The sequence below is a fragment of the Anguilla rostrata genome, chromosome 9, assembly GCF_018555375.3.
Source record: "Anguilla rostrata isolate EN2019 chromosome 9, ASM1855537v3, whole genome shotgun sequence".
NCBI classification, from domain to species: domain Eukaryota; kingdom Metazoa; phylum Chordata; class Actinopteri; order Anguilliformes; family Anguillidae; genus Anguilla; species Anguilla rostrata.
In genome coordinates this window covers 3670420-3697551 of record NC_057941.1, presented here as the reverse complement: position 1 = coordinate 3697551, position 27132 = coordinate 3670420, and the positions used below count along the sequence as shown (strand labels likewise).

The 27132-nt window shown below is 44.8% G+C and overlaps 1 long non-coding RNA gene across 1 annotated transcript in view; it reads right to left on the bottom strand.

The window, feature by feature from the left end:
• LOC135262707 (uncharacterized) overlaps positions 1–27132 on the bottom strand; it is a 121772-nt gene that overhangs the window by 12785 nt on the left and 81855 nt on the right. The window lies entirely within an intron of this gene.

The window sequence follows — 27132 nt, the reverse complement described above, 5'->3', positions numbered from 1 at the left end:
AAAAAGTACCAGGTACCAGGTACTATCCACAACTTTCGCCCGACGGAAAACCAAAAAAGTCAAGTAGAGTCGAGTCGAGTTGAGCCGGTACCATGCGGTGGAAAAGCGGCTTTAGCGTATCTTCTTATTCCATCACAGGCAAACATTCTGTCTGCAACGAGGGAAGTTTTTATTATTATTATTTTTTTAATACTTTCGGCCGACCTCCAAACGAGTGGCCTCCACTCTACGCCTGTCACCTGACTGCAGCTCCCACTGTACCGTACTATTTTTATACCCGTGTCGTTTTGCGGGCATTATAAATACTAATTAAACCGCTCGGAGGAGATCGGAGTCGCTTATGACGTACTGTAACCACTGAAAACAGTGCTTTTTTTCATTCTTTTTTTTATTTATTTCCCAGTCGAAGTCTGGGGCAGCCCTGCCAAGCCGTTTTGTGGCAGGCGGCATGGTCGCGCATATATATATATATTTTTTTAATATGTTGTATTAATAATTAGCGAAGGACGGCGGGTTCTTCCCCGCTACGGATGTACCGGCTCCGCTTCAGCCTCAGGCTCCATCTTGAGAAGCGGCGCTTTTAAAAACCGCACTCCCTCAGAAGGGCGCTGTTCTTCTAAAAAAGCCGAGGGGTTACCCCGGGACACCTGTCTCCCGGGCGATCTCCCAGGCGTCCTCCGGTCCCGAACGGAACCTCGCTACCTTACGTAATTCCTATAATTCCAAAAGGCTGTCAGCTATCCTTCGGTGCTGTTTCCCTTATCAGATTATTCCAGTGCTTTTATGTGTGTGTATTTTGTTTCACAGGACGACCTCGATAAGAGCTTCTGTGAGATAAATATAACGTGATTACTCGTGTTGTTTATTTGCTCGGCAGGCGTAAGTTGTCTGATCCAAGATGGCCGTATAAAACTCTACTTTTTTAAAACATCATAATGGTCCAAGCACTCTCAGCAGTCCGAGGGCCTGAGGCGTGTCCAGGGTTTCGAGCTTCGCTTCAAACCCGGGTCCCCAATCAATATGTCAACCTAGCACCCCCCAGTCGCTGTAAAAGTTATATTGGGATTGTTTCAGTGGTTCTTGGCCTTGTGTTTCCCCCCCCCCCCTCGCTATTGATTTCCAGTGTGTTTTAGGCGGGAGCCACTGAAGCAGCACAGCCTCGCGCTTTTCTTCAAACACCGACCCGCTACCTTCCGATCCTTCACACGGACGAGCACGCGCTCTCCTCTGAAGCACACGATGCCAAACACTGCTCATCACGCAGGGATGGCTCAAAGGGAGACCCTTCTTGTGTGACTTTGGTGAACTTGCAGCCACTGGGACTCGCCGATGCAGCTCTGCAAGTTGAGTTAAGATGCACTTATTGAACCCTGTGGGGTAATATGTCCTCTGTATTTAACTCGATCAAAGCTATTTAGGAGCAGTGGGCAGCCACAGTACAACGCCCGGGGACCAACTCCAGTTCTGAGCCCAGTGCCCTGGTCAAGGGCAATGGCAGGAGTGTACCGAACCTGACATAGCAACCAGCTGAAACACCCTCATCCCCATGTGACATTACAGGAGCCAATGGCATGACCCTGTGGGGCTACCAGTCAAAGTCAGGCACTGACACAGTCCAGCTCCAATCCTTCAGCCAGTATTATCACAATAAATATTAATCATTAGTATTTCAAAACAACATAATAATGATAATTGAAAACATTATTATTATTATTATTATTGTTATTGTTATTATAGAATTACAATAAGAAGAAGAACACCAATAATAATAATAATAATTCTGCTGTAATCTGTCCCTAAGCGATGGTTGCTTTTTGGGGAAATACGGAGTGCTGCTTTCGACCAGGCTGTGAGGGAAAGTAATCAGCCCCATGGCTCCTGTTCCTTCAGCAGTGAGGCACTGCTGTTGCATCCTAGTGCGCTGAAATTGGCTAAATCTAGCAGGGGCCTAGCTCCCTGCTCCCATTGGCTGACGGAGCGGCCGCTAGGCTCCGCCCTAAATCCCCACACCCTCGCCGTCGGCAGCGTTCGGCGGGGGGACACTGCGCCCCGTTCACAGCTCACAGAAAACATCCGGATACTCGCCGAGCTGCGTGCCACAGGCCATAAATCCATTATGGACCTGATGCGGAGCTCGCTGTGGCTTTTCCAAGGGTACAGTTAGGACACAGGTTTGGGCGTTTTAATATCCCCCATTCAAATGTGTTTGGAAAAATGCAGCTGTATAAATCCCTCTGGATACATTCGTCGGATGAAGACCTAAATGTATAAATGTAGAGTCCTCAATGCTATTCACAGTATATTTGACCGTTTTATTTGTATTTAATGGTTGACTATGGAACATTGACCTCCCCCTCCCGTAGGGAAAGAAAGGCTTGTGTGATTGCCCTGTGTTTATGTCCTTTGCCTGCCAGTTGCTGTGCAGGATTGATTTACATATGGTGTCATGATACTGTCATTAGTGGACTGCAGAGCACGTTCATGAATGCATATTGGGCTGGTCATAATGCATTAATTGCAGCCGTATAAAACATTATGTATGAATTAGGGATGTAAATGAATACTGGGATAATCATGTCTGAATGTAAAACTCAGATAATGCAAGCGTATTTCATTACTTTCCATAAAATGTTAATTTCCATGGAAATTTTGTAGCCTATATTAAAACAGCTGTTTGAAATGCGCTAGAAAATGTGGACACCCCACGCCTTCTGAACACCAAAATGGTGCCATTGGGCAAAATAGGCTGATCTGCGGTTGACAAATCCTTGTGAGCAAAGCTAGGCTATTGCCTGTAATATTTATCTTAGCTGCCAACCAGAAGTCTGATCTGCTTTATGTAGCCTGCTAACCAAAAAATAAAATAAAATAAAATAAATGCGCCATTCCATTAGATGGATTCTTGCATGGTGACAAAACAGAGAGAGTGTCAATTTCAAACTGAGGGGGACAGTACGAAAACTTTATAAAAAACAAACAACCGGCTTGCATGCGATAGAGAAAGCAAACCGAAGGCAGCAGGGGCATTATTCCAAGCTTCCGATTACGAGCGGAGTGTCCTGTTGTGGTCGGCTCGGGCTCAGAGCAATCGCCATCGCGGTAGTCATCGCTGACCTTGTCTGATTAAAACAAGGAGACGGGGGTCCCCCGCCGTTCTGAGGTAATTACAGAGAGAGAGGGCGGTCTGCTGCATGACTTCGAAAAAAGACACGTTGAAGTTGCGAGTGGTCACAGCCCAGATTTAATAAAAAATTTCAATAGCACGCTGAGCTGGAGTTTCATCTCTGCTTGGCAAAAAAAAAAAAAAAAAAAAGCCACCAGCACGGCCGCCATCTTAGCTATTCGCAGACGTTTGTTTCAGACCTGGGTTCAAATACGTGTTTGTTTTGGATCCGAATACTTTTCTACGCTTTACTGATCTTGTCTGGTGTATTGAAACCAATGGAATACTCTCAAAAAGTGCAAACCCCGCCTTCTGGTCATAATTGGCAGGCTCAGTTACACCAGGCAAGATCAATAGAGCACAGAAAAGTATTTGAATCCCAAATCAAATACGCATTTGACCCAGGTCTGGTTAATTCAGAAGACCCATACATATGCACAGCTGTAACTTTTTCTTTGAGTAATGTGAAAGGCTTTTGCGTGAATGGAGCTTGTTTCCTGTTCAGGTTTGCTACAGGACGAAAGGACCTTGTTTCCTGTTCAGGTTTGCTACAGGATGATAGGCGCTTGTTTCCTGTTAAGTTTTGCTACAGGACGAAGAGTTATTCGTTAGGCTTGCTTTCAGATAGACTTGTTTCTGTCTGTTCAGGCTTGCTACGAAGGAGTTGTTATCCCGTCAGGCTGCTACAGGCGAGCTTGTTTCTTGTTTCCTGTTCAGGCTTGCTACAGGACGAAAGGAGCTTGTTTCTTGTTTCCTGTTCAGGCTTGCTGCAGGAGCCCCACGTCCCGCCGGGGATTGTGGGTGCGCAGTGCCACGCGGCCATTTGAATACCTCCAGACTGCATCCCTCCCTTCCTCCCCGGCCAATTACACAACGCCGCAAAGCTGCCAGCTGCGGCCATCGCCGGCCCAGCCTGATTAAACAAAACTAATTGTTTTGGTGTTAGCATGATGTCATCAGGGTCAACAGTTTCGACAAACGTTTTTTTTTTTTGGTTTTTTTGCCAATTCGCCGCTTTTCGTCCAGGAAGCAATTGCGTTTGTTTTTTAACACATTCTGCATTCGTATCGGAGTTACCCTTCTTAACAGGAGTTTTTTTTTTTTTTTTTCTTCTTCTCAATTCAAACATTTTCCTGCTGTCAGACAACTTTAAAATTTCTAAAGGTTATACTTAGATTACATTTCATGAAAAATAACACACAACCTTTCGATCAAGCCGTTCGTGGCCACCCTCCCCCCTTGACCTTTAAACTGTGCATGGTATTTCTTTACATCCTAGCTTTTGATGTGTCCAGGTACTCTGATAGGCCCTGCTTGAATAATCTGTTCAACTTACACTTATGAATTCTCTCATGGGATGGGGGGGGGGGATTTTTGTAAAGGTCAAGAGCTTTCACCGTGATATTTTCTATTTATTTGTTTATTTACTTCTATATTGGCCAGTCGTGCTGGGAACATAAATGTATGATGACCATCAAAGAAAGCATCAAAGAAAGGGCCTGAAAATGTCTTGTGAAGCTTCTGCATGTAAAATGTGAAATGATATTAATATTTTTTAAAATATAAAACAGATTATATTAAATTCAATGATTATTAATGAGCAAGTTTTATTCACTCATGATCACGAAGTGCTTTGAACACAGTCCTAAAACCTAACGGCCAGTTCAATCAAAGCGTCCACTGCATTGCATTACAGGGATTTAATTACACTACTTTATTTGCTTGACAGACTTTGTGATCAAGGACAGCTTGAAAAGTAGGTTTTTGCTTACGATGCATTACTGAGAGATTCCTGATTTCTCGAGGGTAGAGCCACAGCTTTCCGTCTGGGAATGATTCCTGGAAAACTCGGGGCTCATCCCAAGTCTTTCCAAACAGTTTTTCTTTTCTTTCCCCGCTGACGTATGATTATTTGATTATCGTGTAAAAGATGAATCAATTATGTATTGGTTACACTGGGCAACTGCATGCGTAAGTAAAATAATTGCCATTAATTTTAGATGATTATTTACGATCCACCAACAAACTGCATTAGCCATACCGATAATGCTTAAGAGAGTTGAAAGCTGTCGTATCTGAGGTGGTGTTATATCACTCGATTCCTTCTCCGTGAACAGGAAGGTTCTAGAACTCCTTTCCAAGGCAGTTTTTGGAAGGCATGAACATTGTGCCCCTTCTGTTCGCACACCAATCTGGGAAATTGTGCATTAAAATTGGAACTCCTTTTGATTTGAATTGTATGCGTGTTGTGTGATGTGTTTGGATTAGTCTATTATTTAGCTGTGTTGGAAATACAGCAAAGGCTATTGTGTCCTTTATATTTGACATTAACACCTATCCAGTTAGAATGCATCTTGTCAAGCAAACGCGCGCATGCTTATGTGAAAACAAATTACATTATTAACCATGTCTTGCATTGCACATTTTATATCATACGCACCGACAGTAAAGGGTATTTCACATTGCAGAAACAATTAAGCAGCAGTTCAGCAATAACCAGCTCCATTGTACAAGGAGTGCTTCACCATGATACTGCATAGTGAGCTCTTCCCAGGACACGGTGTTACTGTAGATAGGAGAACCTGGAGCAGTGGATACCGTACGCAAAACCGTACATATGAAACGATGAACATTTTCAGAGTCGTTAATTTGAGCCTTTATACATGTGTTCAGGACACACTTTGGTGATTCGTTTTGTCGTTCCACGTGCGGTTAACGACACATATGAGGTAAACATGAAGCTTTTTTGGTTTCTGGCAGTAATTTATTTAGCAAGGCCGCTTTACAACCCTTGAAGGTGACTAAATTCACGATGCAGAAAGCAAAGGCAATTCAAGTTGTGAAATGGTGAACGCGTAAAAAAAAATAAAAAAAACGCCAAGGTACATATGAACGCGCCCTGCAGGTGACACACGTCTCAGTTTCCATTTATTTTTTTCCATGTTCTGCCGTGCCGTTCTGATAGGACTACGTGAGTAATATATATATATATATATATATATATATATATCTGAAACGGGAGCCGCAAGTAATGTTACGTTTATGCCGTGGTTTGAATTTATTTCCATACTGAGGCGCTCAACAAAATAACCCGAGCATGAACATAGTGCTGAACCAAAGCCATCTGCACTGTGACTCACTAGAGTTGGGGGGGTAGGGGGGGGGATAGTGTGACACCTTTATTCTATGATAGAATCACATAAAGCCTTAATAAAGTGATAGACTCCACAATGAATAATTCACCAGAGAATAAGAAAAAAGAAAAAAAAAGTTGTGAGATTAAAATGCATTTCTCATGGAGAAAGCAATTCAGTAAAATTACACATTCTCGTGGACAGGCCAGGAATCTGGTTGTTTTATCGGTTTTTGTGTGAAAATACGCCATATTTTCTGTGTGGTGTATCACTGGCTGACATCCTAATGTAGACTTCGTAAAACCTTCTGCGCAAAAAAAAAGAAAAAGCTTATGAGCCTGCGTATGCAGAGCTGTCGCTCGCTGCTCCCGCCATTTTTAACCTGGCGTTTTTAAATCGTGCCACCGAACGTGTGCGTCCATGCCTCATTTCAAAAATACAATTTGCGGTTGATCTTCATCACGCATTTATAGTTCATTTATTCTTTGCAAACAAAAAAGTAAATAACAAGACCGGGTCAAAACCTAGTATACGGCTGGACCGAACCGGCCGACGTCACAGACATGCGCGGTGTAACTTTATCACTCAGTCAGTCACTCAGTCAGTCAGTCAGTCACTTAGTCAGTCAGTCAGTCACTCAGGCAGTCAGTCAGTCAGTCAGTCACTTAGTCAGTCAGTCAGTTACTCAGTCAGTCAAGTCAGTCAGTCAGTCAGTCACTTAGTCAGTCAGTCAGTTACTCAGTCAGTCAAGTCAGTCAGTCAGTCAGTCAGTCAGTCAGTCACAGACATTCGCGTTTGTAGGGCTAAGCCCCGCTGTTCCGGTCCAGCCAAAAAATTGAATAAATAAAATGGAGGTGGTGGTGGTGGTGGTGGTGGAGACAGGCATACAAAATGGCGGGTTTGGTAAGGGCTGGACGGCAAGGGGAGATAACATGAAAATGATTGAGTTTGCCCTGTTAAGCTCTCGTATTGACTCCAGTGCCTGGGGACAGCGTTTCCTTATTCTGCAATTCAACTCAGAACATCTTTTTTTTTCTCAAGGTCAACAAGAGCTTAATGATTCTTTTCCATGCCCTGGTTTTACAAAGACAAGGTGATTTTCGTCCCGAAATAAGGCAGTAATGTACAGTAGTTATGGAAACAGAGGGTGGGAGACGAAATAAAGTCTAATGAGCGATTTATAGTGATGTGAGATACTGCACGTCTTCTGTTAACATTTTTAAAAAACAGAGCTATCAGTCTTTGTGCCATTATTTACCTTTTCAATCGTCTTTATCTTTGGTCATTTTGCTTTCGTTTTGTTTTTTAAAACCTGTAAAAAATCAGAGCCTGCTTGTCTACACCTTGTTTGGTGTGCTGTGCTGATGCGAGCTTCGTGCTGCAGGAAGACAAAACTTTTTTTGTCTCTGACAATCCTCGTGGTTTATTTTTAGGAAAACTGAAAGTTCTGGAAAAAAAAGTAAACCTGGTTCTTTAAGCCAGGATGATCTCTGCTTGGGTAACATCCCAAAGTTGCAAGTGATTCATAATGAGGTAATAATAAAAAACAACCTTCTAGCAACCTGGGGTGGTAGTGTTTAGTGGTTAGGGACCTGTGCGTATAACCAGAAGGTTGCAGGTTCAATTCCCAGGTGAAACACTGCTGTTGCACCCTTGAGCAAGGCACTTAACCTCAATTGCTTCAGTATATATCCAGCGTTGTAAATGGATACTCTCCAAAAATGCAAAAGGTTGTGCAAGGGGGTCTGGAGAAGAGTAAGAACATCTGCTAAATGTCAAGAAAAAACCTTTTTTCCAGGCACACATTCAAGTTATTATGTGGCCAGTTTCAGAATTTCATTTTCAATCCCTTCAGATCCACAGGAAATCATCATTCTCACAGGAAGTGCACTAGGAAATGGTAAGTGAGTGTCAGAAGGAGAAAAATACTATTGGTTGGTTAACTGTTAGATAAATATATAAATGTTTATTTGTTTGTTTAAACACTTTCCTGGACTAAATTTGAGGAAGAGATGGTCAGCGCAAAAGTTTTATCTTCGGACATCTCATATATCATTGTTGCAATATAATCTTCACTTGCCTAACCTAATTCATTAAATAATTATAACCAATAGCATGATAATGGTGTCTAGATGCATACCCTTCCAGAAGCTGAAATCTAATATCAGCTGCTTCTGAAAGGGATTGAGTACTGTTCTTATGCTCACACCTGCATTGCAACACAGTGAAAGTACTTGTGTGAAAATACATATATATGGAAAGGAAAGTGATATTCTTTGCAACCATACTCCCTTCGGGTTGGTTATCATTAGTTTGGAGCACCCACTAAGTTCGTTTCCTGTCACAAACACATATTTTAAGGCACCTTTACACAACACACAGATCACAGTGGCATCTTTAGGGTCTCCAGGGTGTTCTGTAGGCTTTACACTGTTGAGTTTTCAGATTGTTTTTTCACTGTTTAACTATGCCAGAGTCGTGGAATTTCCATCTCAAAAAACTATTTTCCTGATGGGCTCTCTGAAAATGGGCAAGATTTTTCATTTTTACTGAAGCGTTTTAATTTCAGTCTCCATCTAAATGATTTTCACAGAGACCAGAGAACAGTACCTCTGGGGGCTTTATATATTTTAATAGTTTTTTTTCCTCCTTTTTTTCTCCACAAATTTGGAATGAATGGTCATATATAGCAGCGCTTATAGCTACAAGCTCTGCTGTCGATTCTGGAGAGCACAGACAAGCAAATGAGGGATCAGAAGGATATGATGTCACATGTAACTTCCTGTCACAATGCAGTTTTCGCAAGTGGGGTTTGCACGGACATGAGTCGGAGGAAGCCGGGCCGTGTGCAGAAGAACAGAGGGATTGCGGCCGCCCAATCGACCAGTAGGGGGCATAATGGGGTGCTGTCATCTCAACCAAAAAAGCCTAGGCAACACTCAAATTGCAGTGGGCAGCTACAGGTACAGGTAGAAGGTGGAAACACCCTCGTGCACCACGTGTCAGTATCAAAAAATGCACAGTCTTATTTGGACATGCCTTTTTCTCCTGCCCTGTGGTTTTTCATACAGTTTGCATCCCCAGACTGAGTAATTTACGGGAACCTTAACAAAACAAAAGCAGAGGCTCTGGTTGCAATGCATGTGGAAAGCACGCGCACTAGCGATGCAAAAACAACAACAAAGTTTAAGATCTGAGTGAAAATAGGATGCGATTTGAAAAAAATGGAGAATCCGTGTCATTTTGAGTTCAGGTTTCGACGTGTACCCACAGAGCCCTGAGACAATTAAGCACCTTGTTGCTCAAGCCCGTATGACCAGGTAAGCTTCCAGCTCAATTCAATTCCGCTTTTTATTTTTTATAGCGGTTTTTTTTACAAAGACGCAGTCACAGAGATACTTTACAGTGGAATTAGGTGGAGAACACCAGGCCTGAACCCTCAAAAAAAACAGAGAAATTGAGATTAAATAAAAAAGAACTCTATTAATTAAAAAGGTGTGAAACAGACAAAGGCGTCACCTCGTCTCAGTGTTTCATTACAAATGGAGATTCTTTTTCTTTCTGAATCTTCCTCATTTATGTTAAACTCTCATTGAGTTCAGAACATCTTGAATTATTATATCTGTCCTTTGGCACATAACTGCACCTATAAATAATTGTGTGTACTCAGCGATGTACTTCTGGGTTATTCTCTGCTTAGTCTCCACCCCAGGCTCTCTTTTCTTTCTCTTTTGCTTTTTCTCTCCTTCTCTCTCTCTCTTTCTCCCTCTTTAGCTGTCTTTTTTTTCTCTCTCTCTCTCTCTTTCTCCCTCTTTAGCTGTCTTTCTCTCTCTCACACTCTCTCCCTCCCTCTCTCTCTCTCTCTCTCTCTCCCTCCCTCTCTGTCTCTCTCTCTCGAGCATCTGGAAAGCGTGAAGTCCCGGTTTGTGAGATTAGTTTACTGCAGTCCGGTTGGTTCTGCCCAGTCTTTAGCCAGCTGCGTAGCGTGGCCTGCAGGAATTCCCCAGGGACTGGAATGAGTTGCTTACAGTACAGGCAGTCAGAACTACCAGAACAAAAAGAAAAAAATATACATATACATATACACTCACCGGCCACTTAATTAGGTACACCTGTTCAACTGCTTGTTAACGCAAATATCTAATCAGCCAATCACGTGGCAGCAACTCAATGCATTTAGGCATGTAGACATGGTCAAGACGATCTGCTGAAGTTCAAACCAAGCATCAGAATGGGGAAGAAAGGTGATTTAAGTGACTTTGAACGTGGCATGGTTGTTGGTGCCAGACGGGCTGGTTTGAGTAATTCAGAAACTGCTGGGATTTTCATGCACAACCATCTCTAGGGTTTACAGAGAATGGTTCGAAAAAGAGAAAATATCCAGTGAGAGGCAGTTCTCTGGGCGACACTGCCTTGTTGATGGCGGTGGTCAGAGGAGAATGGCCAGACTGGTTTGAGCTGATAGAAAGGCAACAGTAACTCAAATAACCACTCGTTACAACCAAGGTATGCAGAAGAGCATCTCTGAGCACACAACACGCTGAACCTTGAAGCAGATGGGCTACAGCAGCAGAAGACCAACCCGGTACTAGCAAGGTTTACCTAATGAAGTGGCCAGTGAGTGTACATCACTTGTATAATAATTATTATGCCACTGAAATTCCATCAGCCTTAGTCAACATAAAATAACAGCTAACAGGTCGCTGAAATCGCATCCTCGCTGAGATCAGTCTTCTTCTCCTCGTTCAACTGCACATGCCTGTACGTCTGTGTCGCTCCGCACTTAGAGGCTCGATGTCGTGACTGACGGCCGACGTCTCTGAAATAAATCTCGCGGACGTGGAGAGGAGCGGGCGGCGATTTTAGAGGCGCATAAAGCATCGAGACGTTTATGAGACGTCTCCCCGCGTCGTTCAGAATGACTCGGCAGGGGAGAGAAAGCGTCGTTCGTTTCTTTCGCCGTGACAGATGCTGCCGTCTTCATTTTGGAGTGGATTGCGCCGCACGCCGGTGGAAAAATTGCCACCGTCTTAGTAACCGATTGGCACGTTTTGCTATTTGCGTCGTGCAAGCTGAATTTGGCGAACTGAAAAGCGGCCTATCTTTGTTGTTTTAATCACCAAACGTCTGATTTTCCTCTGTAGGATTGGGTAAGGAATTAGGCCTCCGGGTGATCGGCGAATGACCGAGGTTCCTTTAGTTAGCGTGTCCAATCAGAGACTGGCCAACATGAGATCATGCCCCCCCCCCTCAAGGCTTAAATGTAAAACTCCTGCGATTAAATGACCTCATACAGTATCAGAGTGTCATACCTGTAAGGCTGAGAGTAGACTACCATTATATATGGGCAAGGCCAGCGGGGTTGGCCTTTGCCTTTAAAATAATAATGTTATACAATACATATTGCATTTAAATAATATCGTTCAGAGTTCCCTGTGATTCTAGTTCACATGTAGTAATTACCATGGCAACATACTGTACTGTGCAGCCACATACTATGTTGTTATTATGCTATAAGAATACCATTTTATTTTTATTTAGAAAGTAATTATTTTCATGACAGCGATAGAAAGTACTTTCTCGCAGTGTTTCCAGATTTGTGATGTGCCGGGCGGAAGTAGTTTTAGTTAAAACATTTTCTGTTTAATTAGCTGACACCCAACCCTGTATTCTCCTTGTCCCTGAACGCTCATAGCCCGATACGTTAAGTCCTGAATTTGTAAAAAGCAGTCAGCTCAGAGGATAGAAATTTTGATGCAACTTTAATTAAGGGTTTGGTCATTACCTCATGCAGAAAGGGGAAGTTTGCATTGCATCTCCCAGGAATATATTTAATTTAATGTATTATAATTATATATATATATATATGTGTGTGTGTTTTTTTTTTTTTTTGCTGATATTTCGTAAAGCCTGGTCAGCGATATCCCAAAATCAGCCTTGTCCGAGCCCCATTATCCCTATCCCTGTTATTAGGGGAGGAACCTGAGCTGTTACCTGTAAAATCAATATTAATTGCTCTGAAATGATTCATCATGCTTTCTGCATTTCCTTTCATTGTAAATCCTTGTTTGCTTTACTAATGGGTCATTATGTGTTTTGGCTAAAAGTCCTTAGCGCCTAAATGCTTTAGCTATAGTCTCCTGGCATTAGTCTGTCTGAACATCAGATGCATTGTTTCTTAAAGGCACTTCCACCATTTTAGAAATGTAATCTGGATATCTGCTTCAACACGGGCATAATCATAACTGTCACCTCCTTGTTTTAATCAATTTTTTGTTTTAAACCATAATCATCATCATCATTGTCGTCGTCATCATCATCATCACAGCTTACTCTCAGGCACACATAAATCCACCATTTTGGCATCGTTATTGAACAGTAACTCACTGAGCCCAGGGAGTTACTGCGTGAGTGAAAAATTCAAGCCTATACCCCCCCAATCCCCCTCCAATCCCCATGGCCCCCTGCCCCCTGCCCCCCCCCCACCCCCTGAGACCCAATAGAGAAAAACAAGTTTAAGCATTTTCCATTTTTTTGACGTAATAAAAGTGTCTTGGATGACAAAAAACCCATTGCCACGAAAATATTTTCTAAAATATTACTTTTTTTATTGGATGTCCCTGGCAGTGTACTGTAGGGTTTCAGCACAGCAGGATGTATGGTTCTGGAGATGAAGACCAGAGACTCCTGTCCCCTACAGGGGAGCAGGATGAATGGTGGGGTCTTGGGAGGGTATATTCGGGTGAAATACATGCAGCGCGAGCTCCCTCCCTCCCTGGGTCCTGGGCAGGGGCGTCGTAGTGGGGGGAAAAGTGGGACTGACTACCCAGGGCCCGAATGGGGGGTGGGAGGGCCCTCGAAAAGCCTGGAATGATGCGTGAGAGACATGGATCAAGAGAGGAAGGGGGCCCACAGAGACTGCATTGGGCATTATATATTGGGCCCAGAATTTTGTATGACACCCCTGGGTCCTGGGCGTCTCAGAGGGACACGGATGAGGAGCTACAGCCCGGTTCGGGCTCACGCTGCTCTGCATGCAGGCCCGGAGGATTCTGGTCCACTGCTCCATCAGCGATGGAGACGTCTGGAACGGCGTCTCTCAGATCGATACGTCCCTCACTGTTCGCACAACCGGTCTGCCATCCTCACCTGCTCCCGGGGGCCCTTGCTTCTCATAGACGATGGGCCTACATCTGGTTTCACCTCATTTCAATATCCCAGCCATTTTGCAGAAGCAAAAAAAAAAAAACATGGGGGAAAAAAGAAAGAAAAAAGAAAAAAAAAAACTGGTGGAAAAAAAACTGCTGCAGCTGTCAACCAAACCCAGAATGTGGTTTTTTTTTCTCTCTTTATCTTTCTTTTTTTTCACTCGAATCAAAATTAAGGGCTGTTGTCTAATTCAGTGTGCAAAACAGCAACCGCAGTCCCCTCGCTGAGCATTTCCTTCTTATCTAGGTCACGTAATCCCTGATGTGGGGGCTGGCTACGTAATCAAAAATGGTAAACACGATAAAAGTGCATCACAGGCAGCTGCACTGGCCTCTGCAGCAGAGGGGCTGTCGGGTTCCACGCGGAATAGTTCTTTTGTTTCCTTGGTTACGGCTTTTTCCTCCACCAGCGCACGTCAAAAGTATAAATGGAACACGGGAAGAATATGAATTAAGATGCCTGCTAGTCAGAGGAGAGGGACCTTGAAAATCAGACGGGCCTTCAAGCGATGCCCTGATTTTTCTGGGGGGGGTGGGGGGGGGGGGTCTTGTGACCTGCTGATTTTGCTGAGGGGGTCTTCTGTCAGTCACCGATGGCACGTTTTGGCTCCACCAAATTATTGCGTCCATCACTAGCCCTTGCTGAGAAACCAACTGCAGCACGAGTCTCTCTGAAGGTTTTCTTCGCAACCAACCACAGTGCATCTCTGCACCCGCCACGGATAATTACGTAACACGCTATAATAATCACAATAATAATTACAAAAGTGCAAATGGAGGATTACCATCCTCGCGTGTCATAAAGGACAAAAGGTGTCCGAGGTCTTCTAAATTAGCCTGTGTCAGCTAATAGTTTGTTTTATCTCCTTATTGCCACGAGCGTCTCTCCCCTTTTCTGTATTCCTTCCACGAGTGGATCACTGCAGATGGAAGCTCAGCGTGCCGTCTCTCTATCGCAGGTACCAGAGACCTCCACTTCCCCCTGCTGGTGGCCGGCGGAACTGCACGCCGGGGTTCAGATCGTGTCTGCCTCACCATATGTATGTGTACACTCTTTATTCACAGTATCACACATACACACACACACACACACACACAAGCACGCACACACACATGTATACACAAGCATGTGCGTACACACACATACACGCACACTCATACATACAGTAACGGACACACACATGTACACAAGCACACACTTGGGCGCATGCACACCCGCATGCACACACACCAACCAGACGCATGTACACACACGCACAGAGTACAACAGAAAAAACACAGACTAGCAGGATCCAGCATTTTGTGTGTTTGAGCTCTAAAACTTACCCACGTACAAAATCACTCCACACACCCATTTCCCACTGTCAAATCTCACTCAATCACTACGTACACCTTCTCTCCAATGTCAAATCTCAATCACTGTACACACACCTTCTCTCCAATGTCAAATATCACTCACTCACTACATACACCTTCTGCCTCAACTTTAACTCACTCTGCACACCCTTCACTCTCTCTCTCTCTTTCTCTCTCTCTCTCTCTTCCTCTGATTATAGATGTCTACTCCCCTGGCCTGTTCCAATCTGCCTCTCCTTTTTGTATTCAGGGACAGACCTTTCGAACAGCCAGGCGGGATGAAAATCGAGAGATGCGCGCACATACCCTCTCCTCTCTGTTGTCTCAGACACTTTAATTAAACTCCACTTTCCCAAAGCTAGCCATTGAAGGATGAACCAGACAGACGGGATAAAAAAATAATAATAATTAACCACTACAGCAGCTGAGTGGAACGTGTAGCAAAGACATCTGTTCCATCAGCTTCCCTCTCCAGACCTGAACTGGATGCCATTGCCAACAGATCAAGGGGAGAACGTGGAGGGGGGCGGGGGGGGGGGGGGGGGGATGCGGCAGGGGGCGGGCGGGTATTGTCCTGCCGTGGTCAATTACCGCTACAATTAGACTCGTTACTGCAGCGGCTAATTTACTTTCATCATCCCTGCTGGGAGAGTCACTGAAGTTATTAATGTCCGCCACCCTCAATGGTGACGTGCGCGCACTCGAAAGCAGCTCTACAATGAAACAGCTTGCAGCTTTGCTGTGGATTTATGTCCATGTGTCGTGTGTACAGTTGGCAATCAATTATTTATTTATTTTTGTAAATACAATGCACTTTAGGAAACAGTACTGAGGTTGTTATGGACAGCACGAATGTTCCCGGGTTCGAACCTCAGCCAGGGCCTTTCTGTGTGGAGTTTGTATGTTCTCCCCTGTGTCAGTGTGGGTTTCCTCCAACAGACATGCTGGTTTGCCTAATTTGAGAATTTGAGTGTGTGAGTGAATGATGTGCGTGTGCCCTGCAATTGATTGGCAGCCTGTCCAGGGTGCATTCCTGTCTCTCAACCGATGCATGCTGGGATAGCCTCTAGCCTCCTTTGACCCTGGCCAGGGATAAGTGGGTTAGATAATGGCTGGATGAATGGAACATGACATGTACATGTACAGTGGTTAAAATAATAAAAATAAGAGTGGATGTGGAGATCGGGCAGGGCGTGATGCAGTTAAACATCTTCATACGACCAATAAAGGATTAAAGGTAGATTTCTCTTATTTTACAAGACCTTTGCAGTAAACCTGTCAATTAAGCGCAAAATAGGATTTGTTAAATGGTCTGTAATGCAGGTCTTCTTTTGTTTTTCTTTTTACAGCGCCTGGATGGACTGAACAGTTGTGTGTGACTCTGAAAGAGATGTGGAGAGTGAGAGAAAGTGAGAAAGTGGGGACAGAGAGAAAGTGAGAAAGTGGGGACAGAGAGAAAGAGAGAGAGAGAGATTATCTGGGTATCCCAGTTGCGCTTTGTGTCGCGATATTGCGGTTCCGTAGCGAAGCCTTATCTCAGAGAGCCTGAAGGTGTGCTCCAGTGGAGATTCCCACCGGAGACGCCGGCTTCCTGCTCCGCCCCTGCCCCCCGCCCCCGCCCTCTTCAGGGCCCCCCGAATGGGGGGAAAATCTACGCCCGGCCGGGCGGAAGCTTTTCCGAGAACTTCAGAGAGCACCTCCTCACCTCTACGCCCCCCTCCACCGGCACCGTCGTGATCCTCATCCCAAGTTCACACAGACCCCGCCCCCGCCCCCCCCACCCCGCCCCCACCCCCCAGCGTCAGTTCGCGCGGTTGACCTCTGTTTGCAATCCAGGGTCGAGCGCTCGTTACCCAGACAACATCCGCAATGCGGCCTCCTGTGGCTATGAAGCCAGCACTAGAATAATACCACTCTCTATTCACAGTCCAAGGTCAAACACTTAGCGAGCCTTTAAGCCTGAATGAGGTGCTTATGTGCACCTGCCCTGTCTCCTCTTCAGGTGGAACTTCAGCTAGATTAAACCGGGTGAGATCATTACCTGAACAGCCATCATAAAGTAATAAGCATTGTCACTGAATATTTTGTTTGTAGGCAGAGGCTTTAATGCAGCAGTGATTTTTCTTTTTTTTAAACTAGGCCATGGACAACAGGAAATCATCTTATCCCACTGGATTGCTGGCTGCCCCACTAAAATGGTGTGCCCATGGATCTATCCCAGCATGCCTTGAGGCGACAGACGGGGAACTAAGGTCCCAGGTTTATTCTAAGGGAGGGATGGCAAGTTAGTCAATGTCAGGGACCGTTCTCACCTTCAGCCTTAAAACAAAATAGCAATAGTAGCACAGTGAATGCATATTTATGATTTGTCAAGAAAATACTGTATTTACATACTTAATAAGAAACAGCTTGTACGTTGCCACATACCATATTAAGGGGAATTGATAATAAACGGGACAATGGCCAAGACTTATGGAAGTCCTTCACAGCCTCTGTCTGTCGCTGTTGTGGGATAGCAGTTGTTTATAAACTCAAAAACAATGTGCCCTCCCCACAAAAGAGAACACACAAATTGTTCAAGGTTGTCCATAATTCAGAAGGACAATTTGATTTATAAAACAAGAAAACAGTAAGCCCAAACCAATTACGGATAAATCATGAGATGTGCTCGATTCCTGCGTCTATTGTCTACGACGTCAATGGGTAAATATTAGAATCTAATTAAGAATAATTTTGGCCAGATGATGAACAAACCATTTTGCTGTCTAATAAACAACCGCTATTTATCACTTCATTCAACCACCTGCTGAAGATGCTGCCGAAATGTTGACTGCATTGTGACTGGTGACAGGCACGGTTAACTTGCCTAACCCACTGGTGTTACCACAGCTTATCAAATCAAAACAAGTCAAATCAAAATGTATTTGTATATCGCATTTCACAAAGAACTGTCACAGTACGCTTCACAGACAACCTTGACCTAAACCTCCACAGGAGCAAGCCTAAAGCAGCAGTGGCAAGGAACAAACTCCCTGTGGCAGATGGGAAGAAACCTTGGAAGGAACCAGGCTCAAGGAAGGGGGTGGGGGGGGGGTGGGGGGGGTGGAGACCCATCCTGCTCTGGTCAAGCTCAGGGTATAGCTTGATGACCAGCACGGTCAGTCAGTCAATGCTCATGTTGATCAAATTAGTCGCAGCTAAACGACAATCCTGAGGTCCTCCTTATCCTGGCGCTGCAGTTATAACTACGCAAAGGGCGGCAACTCCCACAGAGAGATCTCCAAAGCTACTCAGTCAGGCAAGCAGGAAATCACTGAGCTCAACTAAGCCAATCACCGTAATTTACTCCTTAATGTGTGCGTGGACTGAAAAAAAAAAACGATTTGGACATTGTTCATTGTAGTCACCCACTTGTTGGCTAAGGTAATATTGTTATGTCCAGGTGTACAAGTCTTTTAATTGCAACAGCTGCACTTCATAAAGCACACGCTTGCCAACTTGTTGCACTCTATTGCTCTTTAAATATATTCAGATAATGTGCAGCAGTCCCATGTTCATTATTGCTATGGCACTAAATTTGTTAGTATTATGTCGGTCAGAATGCTTCAGGCAGGTAGCTCTGATATATTAATAAAGATACTGTCACTTCTTATACCCTCAAATACCTAGTTCGGCTGTGCCTACATTCTGGCAGTTTAGATCAATGCAATTTTATTTGCACAACACTTTTTACAGATACTGCCACTAAGATGTGTCACGGAAAAAAAGGAAATGGGAAAAATTGCACTCAATTACCGGTAACAGTTGTTACATCAGCATTAGAATGTTCGGCAAAGGACGTTCTAATCACACGTTTGTGACCTCACAACTATGCAGATCAGGAAGCACCTCCAAGGCAACTGGGGCCTCCAGGCATATTGGCATGAGCTTGAATCCGGAGAGGTGTGGAGCTGCGAGGTTCTGTGGATTCAGGATGGGGGGGAAAGGGGGAAGGAACCCCTGGGAAGAGAACGGAAATGCAAATGGGGTTGGGAACCCGATAATTACGATGTTAAGCGCAGCACATGTAGCAGGACCGGGTGTAATATGGAAGAGCCCCAGGGTGCTACACTATGGCAGCATATCTAAAAGATTTGAAGAAGGGAAAAAAAGAAAAAAGTAGCACACTTCGGGGCAAAGGAAAGTGCTGAACAGAACCGAACGTCTTTTGCTGTTTTTTTTACTGCTACAACAGCATGAGGGAGGAAGAAGCACAAGCCAAGTGGGAGGAAGCAGAGAGCAGCACATCTTGTCTTTTTTCTGGACTATCTTGCCAGGAGGAGAAACAGTGCAAAGATGCACAACCACACAGTGCAAAGATGCACAGCCACACAAAGTCACACATTTATCAAACGACTCCACTCCTCAGCTAAGCCTGCTGAAAAAATGGTCGATCGTTTCAGTGCTAGATGCATAAATAAATATCAACTCTGCAGTCCTTTGTTCTTGCACAAATGACAGAGACTGAGTGGATTTGGCATTCTGAACTGAAAACAAAAATCTTTCTTTTTTATATAACAGTGAGTTGGGAACAATTCTGTTGCATATTGGACTCATATGTGGTCTGTTAGAATTGAATTAACACTGATCATTTTATTGTGTGGGGAAAAAAGGTAACAAACCATTTTTGACGGAAGCCCACAGTGTCAAGGGATGGAGACCATCACTGAGACATGACAGATGACAGCAGAAACCACATACTTTTACTCCTTTGAAGAGCAGGTTTTTTGGTATTATTTTTTCTTCCAAAATTCCAAAAAGTCAGTGTTCTAGAACTCCACTGCTCTCAGTTATCAGCAGTGATTGTGACATCAGCATTAGAATGTTCAGTTCATAACATCCCCATCGCAAGCACACACACTCCTCTCTCTCTCTCTCTCTCTCCTCCTTCTCTCTCTCTCTCTCTCCTCTCTCTCTCTCTTCTCTCTCTCTCTCTCTCTCTCTCTCTCTCTCTCTCTCTCCTCTCTCTCTCTCTCTCTCTCTCTCTCTCTCTCTCTCTCTCTCTCTCTCTCTCTCTCTCTCTCTCTCTCTCTCTCTCTCTCTCTCTCTCTCTCTCTCTCTCTCTCTCTCTCTCTCTCTCTCTCTCTCTCTCTCTCTCTCTCTCTCTCTCTCTCTCTCTCTCTCTCTCTCTCTCTCTCTCTCTCTCTCTCTCTCTCTCTCTCTCAGGCCCCTCCGCGCGGATGAAGGAGCGATCGGGAGACTCAGCCACAGGCAGGAGCATGACTGGCACGGCGTCTGAGAGCTGAATGTAAATTTCATATCCGCAGTGCAGCCCAGAGGGCTCTCATTATACAGCAGAGCACCTTGGAGACGGCCTCAGAAACCCATCCAGCCTGTCAGGGCTCTGCACGGGCGTGGGCCGCGTGGGGGTGGGGGGGCTGTTAGGGGACGTGGGGGGGGGGGGCGTGGGGTGGGGGGGGTTGGGCATGGGTGGGGGGGGAAGCGATTGGTGACTGAGGATGAGGGAGGTGGGGGGGGTGGGTGGATTTTGGTAGAGTGACTGTGGACCGGGGGGGGGGGGGGGGCTGCTGCCATCTATAATTGAGGCAAAGTGAGGATTTTAACCCCTCTCCCCTACTTTTGGTGCCCCTCCAGATGGGTGGTGCCCCCCCCCAGTCAGCACCATAGCTGACCCCCCCCCTTCCTTCTTGCCTTTGCTGCAATTAGCTCTATCTCCACCTGACCTTCGGAGCAAAATTCATATTCTCTCTGTTCTTTATGTTACTTCATTTTTTTTCAGCCAGTCCAACAGATTAAGTTTAGTTCCCAGTCATCTAGTTAGATTTCCCTCAGTGCATCCCTGGGTGATAAACATGTGGCACAGAAAGCTGATTAGTGCCACTCTTTCTGTGGGGGGGGGGGGGGCTTTCCCTGTATCCATCAGCCCGATATGTAATATGACATAATGATCCACTGCAGCAAATCACAACGGGCCTGCTCTGCTCGTTGCATCTTACTGTTATAACATTTAAAGCGGAAGATGATTGCACGTGATATTTCAGATGTTTTGTACGCGTGTAAGATTCTCATTAGGCCAATCGTATTTTTAGAGTTTTTTTTTTAAATCCAAATCGAGCTCCGGGAACCTGGGATCACCTCGGATGATTAATGCACGCGGGGCGAATAATCTTTACTTTCGGAGCACTGCCCCGCTTTCAGATGAAGGTCGTTAGAGTCCATCCACTCTGAGGGTGATTGATGACTTGATTAATGTGGACAGACGGCCCGTTTTCCCGTCGTAAAGTCGCGCTGCGGAAAAGGTCGGCGCAACACACGCTTCGCGCTTCGAGGGCCTGCCTCGCTCGTTTTCGCCGCCGATCGAGACCAAGTCACAACGGGCTCCGTCGAGGCAACCTTTGAACGCAGGGCATCAAACCCGGTCAGCTGTGATGGTCTGAAGTCGTTCGTTACCTTTGTGCACTCATCAGATAAAACACAGTTATGGAAGCATTTTTTTTTTTCTTTTCTTTCTTTTTTCCCACTTTAAATCGGCTCAGTCAGCCTGTAGACTTCAATACATTATTTTGATTTGTTTCACAATTATTTTTGGCAGGGTGTATTATTAAATCTTAATATCAAGTTAAGCACTAAACCTTAGAGTCATACTCTGGCATCGGTGATTTATTGGTTTAGGCTTATATTGCACTGTGTGTCGGATAAGGCAGACTCGGTAAAGGTTAAGTTGTTTAACCCTTTAAGGTGTGAGATCACAATTATGAGATTGAAATGTTCTAAACTGAACCTTCTAATGCTGATGTCATAGCACTGCTGGTAACTGAAAGGAATGCAGTTCTAGAACTCTGACTTGGCCTTTCTGTCAACTTCTATACCTGGAAAGGTGCTGCAGAGTTCATTTTTTTCTGGCCTCCAAATGAGAAAATGTTTAAATTATGCCTAGATCTATACATCTAGGCCTCCAGGTTGCATCGTGGTGTTGTCTTAACATTTCATCAAAGACTGTGATCAGTGTGAGATGTGCCTCCCTTCAAATCAATAATTGTTGCAGCCAGAGTTTTAATTTTCAATTCAAACCCAAGGGGATCCATCAGAATTCAATGGGTCTGGATCAGCTCTGGGCTGATTTTTAAAAAAGTAATTTACGTTGGTTGGGAGGGTGAGGTGGAATTGGGTTGGGTTTTAGAACAATTTGTCCATATTCTCCCTTTACACCATGTATTCGTGTATGGCATAGATATGAATGTGTTGCCTACCAGCAGCCTCCATTTTATCTAACAAGGCCAGAAAGCATTCTATTGCTTGCTGAGGCCTAGTTACATGCTAGCTGCCTGTTTTGCGCTAATTTTAGGCTCCAGGAAAGCATGGGCAGATAAATGACTGGTTCTCTGTGCAGCCGTGCACCCCGTGGTGTGGAAGCAAACCCCGACCGCATCAGTGCTGACAGCAACCAGGAGTCCTGTGGGCTGATGTGTAAATCGCCATGGCAACGTATCAATAGCCCCAGCGTCGTCAAGGGAGGAAGGGTTACGGTTTACAGGAAATGCCTCACATCGATTCACAAAAAAAAAGAGAGAAGGAAAATTTTTATAAAAGGTTGATATGAACAAATGTGTTCTATCAAATATCACCCCGCTCAGAACTCACACAATGAAATTCTCGCTACGCTCCTTCAAAAGGAGGTCTCATCGCCAGCCGCCATTTTGAAACCACAGGGGTCCCGGTGGGTGGAGCCAGCCAGCTGCTGACCCTCGTCGCTCACCAAGGTTGGGGGGGGGGGGGAGGGGCAGGAGGCGGTGGCAGGGGCGGGGGGCCAGGGGAGCAGTTTAGCCTGCAACCGCATTCAATCAGAACCCGATGCTTTTTCCCCGCTGGACGAAATCAGCAATCACACAACAGCGTAATCATGCGCCCGTTTCGCTCCCTTTTCGTCGTCTCCCAGATGAACGGGGGCGAGCGAGGCGCTCCCCCTGATTGTTTTGGCGGTGGCGGCAGCGACGGCGCGTTGATTATCGCGCGCGGTAAGTGACTGATGGCCGTCTTTAAAGGCGCCAAACTATTAATCACGACGTAATTGGACTGGAAATCGGAGCGGCAGTCCAGCGTTCCATTAGCAGTGTCTTTAATCAGCCAGCGCCAAACACCTTTCCCCCCCGACTACACCTTCACACACGGCCCAGCTCAGGTGTGCTGCAGGTGGGAGGAGGGGTGTACAACCCCCCCCCCCCCCCCACCCCCCACCTCAGTGGAGAAATTGGGTGGGTATGATGATGAATGCCTTCATTTACGCTCCTTGGTGGGATGCATCGGTAATGAACTCACATTTGTCAGAGAACGCTTCCCTATAGCCATAATGGGCTGAGGTGTGAACCGAACTCTGGTGTTAGACACAAGCTCAAAAGTCAGTCCAGCTGTCTGTGCCGTTTCAGGATTTCCGATATTTCGCTTTTCATTTTCCTCCACGCTCCCTGGAGTATCCACCGCTCCCCCCCGAGGAATCTCCCACAACACCCCTGGAGGGAGGAACAGGAAGTGAAGTTTGAGAACACCGCCCGCCTGAGTGAACAGATAACATTTACGCGGCTGCCACAGACGGGGTAAGAGAAACGAAACAATCCCCTTCGCGGTTTGGGGATGATACATCACCGTTTAACACGTTTAATGCGCGGAAACTCTGGAAGCTCTGATAAAGGGAGGTCTCTCTATCGCGCGCTAACACGCAGAAGTAGAAGTAACTTCGAGGCTGAGGAGTGAGAACTGAACGAGTCGGGAACTTCAAAACCCGGGTTTCCTTGTGGAGCCAGAGGGCCGGATGTTCCCGTAGTCATTAATTACTCCAACTTTGTTTGCGTGCATTTTTTGGCAAATAACACCGTCGCCAGAGCAGACGTTTCAGCCCTAAAATGAATACAACATTCGGTGGCAGTCAGGCTGAGCAGTGATGTTGCTCTCACCTGAGCCTGTCCAATTTACGTTCAGGGGTCATTAGATTATCGACAGCATCACGTTCCGTAATAAATCAGTTAGCCGGCTAATTTCAATTAATGGGTGAGAACAAGTGGTGACCGGCAAACAAGAACAGGAGCCACAGAGAAATGACCTGCCGTTTTTAAAAACAGGTAATCGTTCTAAATTTGTTGCATACAAAACCGCTATATACAAATCACAGAAACTACACCCTGTACTTCAAATATAACTCCAAACATGCGCAATGCGGCCAATAGGTTGTGATACTGCAATGTGGTGGCAAGAGTGAGAAAAGAGGGCATTGCAAAGTGCTATCAGCAGAAAGCATTAGACATTCATGAAGCGTAAATAGCAACCGTGCCTGCATGGTGTTAAAATTCAACAATGGAGTTATATGCAAATGTAGTAACGTGTGAGTCACACGTACAAGGTCTGGCATAGAGTTTATGGTATATCTACTTATTATTTATTTTATTTTTTTTATCTGGTGCTCAATCAGTTAATGCAAATTGTCATAAAGCCCCTGCAGCTGTGTTTTATGAAGCAGTGATAACATGAGTGGAGAGGAATAATTATATTCATAAATAATTTTTATATTATTTAAAAATAATTTTTAACATGTAATAAAGTACAAACTCAAGTGTTGTTGTTACAAAGATCTGAATAAAATGTTGTAAAAATATGACAGAAACCAAGGCCTTTTGCTGAAAAACCATTATACTTTCCAATTAAATGCTGAGAAGTTAACATTTCAATTAACGCTGCTTAATTAATGTTTATAATATATATAACTTAAGCTCAATTACACTTGGGAAAATAGTGTGTAGGATAATTTTCACATTCTGCATGCCACATACTAAACAGTATGCAGTAGACTGCAAACAGTATGCTAGTACACAGGACACAGGCCAGGTCAGGCCCTGATTCAGACAAAGCCAATCACTTGCTTGTCTGGGGGCAATTCCACCGAAGGCCTTTCGGGGAATATGAGCAGAGTCCCATTAAATTTGCCACTTCCCTCATTTTGGTTAATAGTCTGGTTTTTTGCTGAGCTCACAAGCGGCGCTGGTAAAGGTAGATAGGTTGCATTGTGCTGTGAGTCGAAGTTAAGCACACACGTCGATAGACTTCAGCTCAATGACTCGCGGTCGGTGGGGAACACATCCTGGATATCGACTGGTGGTGTAACAAGCAGCTGTACAGGTAACAGGTGTATAGGTAATTTGCTCCTTTAAAAAAAAAAAGAAAAAAGAAAAAAATAAACTCAGGATGACAAACCTCGGCACGGCCGAGGGAAGAGTTCCTGTTATTTAGGACGATGTAATACACACCGCTCAGAATTGCATTAGAGAGGTCAAAGGCATAGCAAAATGGCTTCATCAAGAGATTTAACGTTTAATGTAGCCGATAGTTACGAGCATTACGGCTGACGCGAGAATGAATTGGATTAAGGACTGCTCACAGCGAGAGAGCTGAGCTGTGTCCCGAGCTCGCATTGTCAGCCCGCCGCTGAAAGGGAGCACCTAATCGAGCTGCATAATTGAGTTATGAGATCAATTATGGTCATTACTGTGGCTATTAATTATTGCAGCTGGGTGATGTGTCGCTGGGGTTTTTGGGTATCGGGTTTTGGCTCGCAGCTGAACGCACTTTAGGCCCGGGGCCCTGCGCTGCAGTGAGTCAGGCATAATGGGAAAACAGAGCGGGCTTTTATACTCCATGATGACAGTTTATTTTCATCAAACAGATGAATTCTGTTTATTTATTTATTTATTTTTATTTTGTCACTGAATCGACTCTGTAGTTTTCCACTGAGATCAGTTCCTGATCCTGATGTATTTCTGTATTTTCAATACACACACACACACATGCAGTATATATATATATATATATATACATATACAATATAGTAGTATAGTAGGCCATAGCTGCAGTGTTTGTCTGGACTATGACCTGGCATGAATGATATCCCTGATTAATTCTGTCTGCGTCTGTGTGTTTCCACGTGTAAAAGGTGCGGCCCATGAGGCTGCCATTTTGACAAATACGGAGAAGAGAACAAATCCAGAACAAATGCAGAAAAAAGGCTGCAGACCTGGCAAAAAAGGGCCTCTTCTCAAAAGCTCGGCAGATACCCCCCCCCCAACACCCCCCCCCAGGAGGAATTGATTTTTCTTAAGGGCTACGATAAACAGAATGTGATGTACGACTTTGCCGAATCACAACCTCTCCCGCAGTGCTTTTTCATGTTCTTCTTTTCTCCCCCTCAGCATGGCCCATATTCCGCTCCATACTCTCCTTACTCATATTTCGCCACTAACAAACAGCAGACAGTCTGAATAATGACAATAAGCGTGAATCGGCCATAAAAATAAAAATAAAAAACCGAACGGGGTTCATCATGCAGAAGAGTGAGGTGGCAGACGCAGATAAAAAAAAAAAAAGAAGAAGAAAGTTAGAATGTCGGGGGCCCCGAGATTCCGAACATTACCTCAAGTGAAGAGCTACCGGCTTTAATGTTCTCGATAAGGTGAGAATGGGGTGGGGGGGGAATTGAATAGGTTCCATCTGGGAAATGAAGATTTCGATGGCCTCTCTTCCTCCCCCCACACCTGCCCCCCCCCCCCCCCCACCACCACACTTCAGCGACGCCATGGAGAGTCCAGAATTTCATTTCCCGCCACAAGGAGACATCCTGTTCTCTGGCTCTCACTTATAAATTAGATGATGCTGTTGAGAATTCAGGGGGTCTAAAGGCCCTCGTTCCCCGGGATTATTACAAAGACAATGCAAAGTGAAGATGGCATATTTCTTTCCCGATAATACTGGCACGTTATGCCCTGCGATAGATTGGCGGCCTGTCCAGGGTGTGTTACTGCCTCTCGCCCAATGCATGCTGGGATAGGTTCCAGCACCCCCACGACCATGTCCAGGATAAGCGAGTATAGATAATGGGTGGATGGATGGTATAATTGACTTATGATCCCTATTATATATGCAAACAATAAATGTTTGTATATACACGACATAAAAACTGGGAAACTCATTCAATACCACTTAAATAGTATTTCATAATGGTTTAATCAATGACGCGGGAACATTTCAGTTTCCTTTATTTTAATACCGTCTTTACACAGTTCACAATCAATCGACAGGAAGCTGGTAGAATATTTGTCTTTCATCTTTGACCTTTCAGCGAGTCAATGGCAAATTTCTGACGGGGACCTTTATCTAGCTAACCTGAGAGTTCATTCCCCTACATCAGGGATCAGCAACTCATGGTCCTCGTGGGCCGAGAACTGCCGGTTTT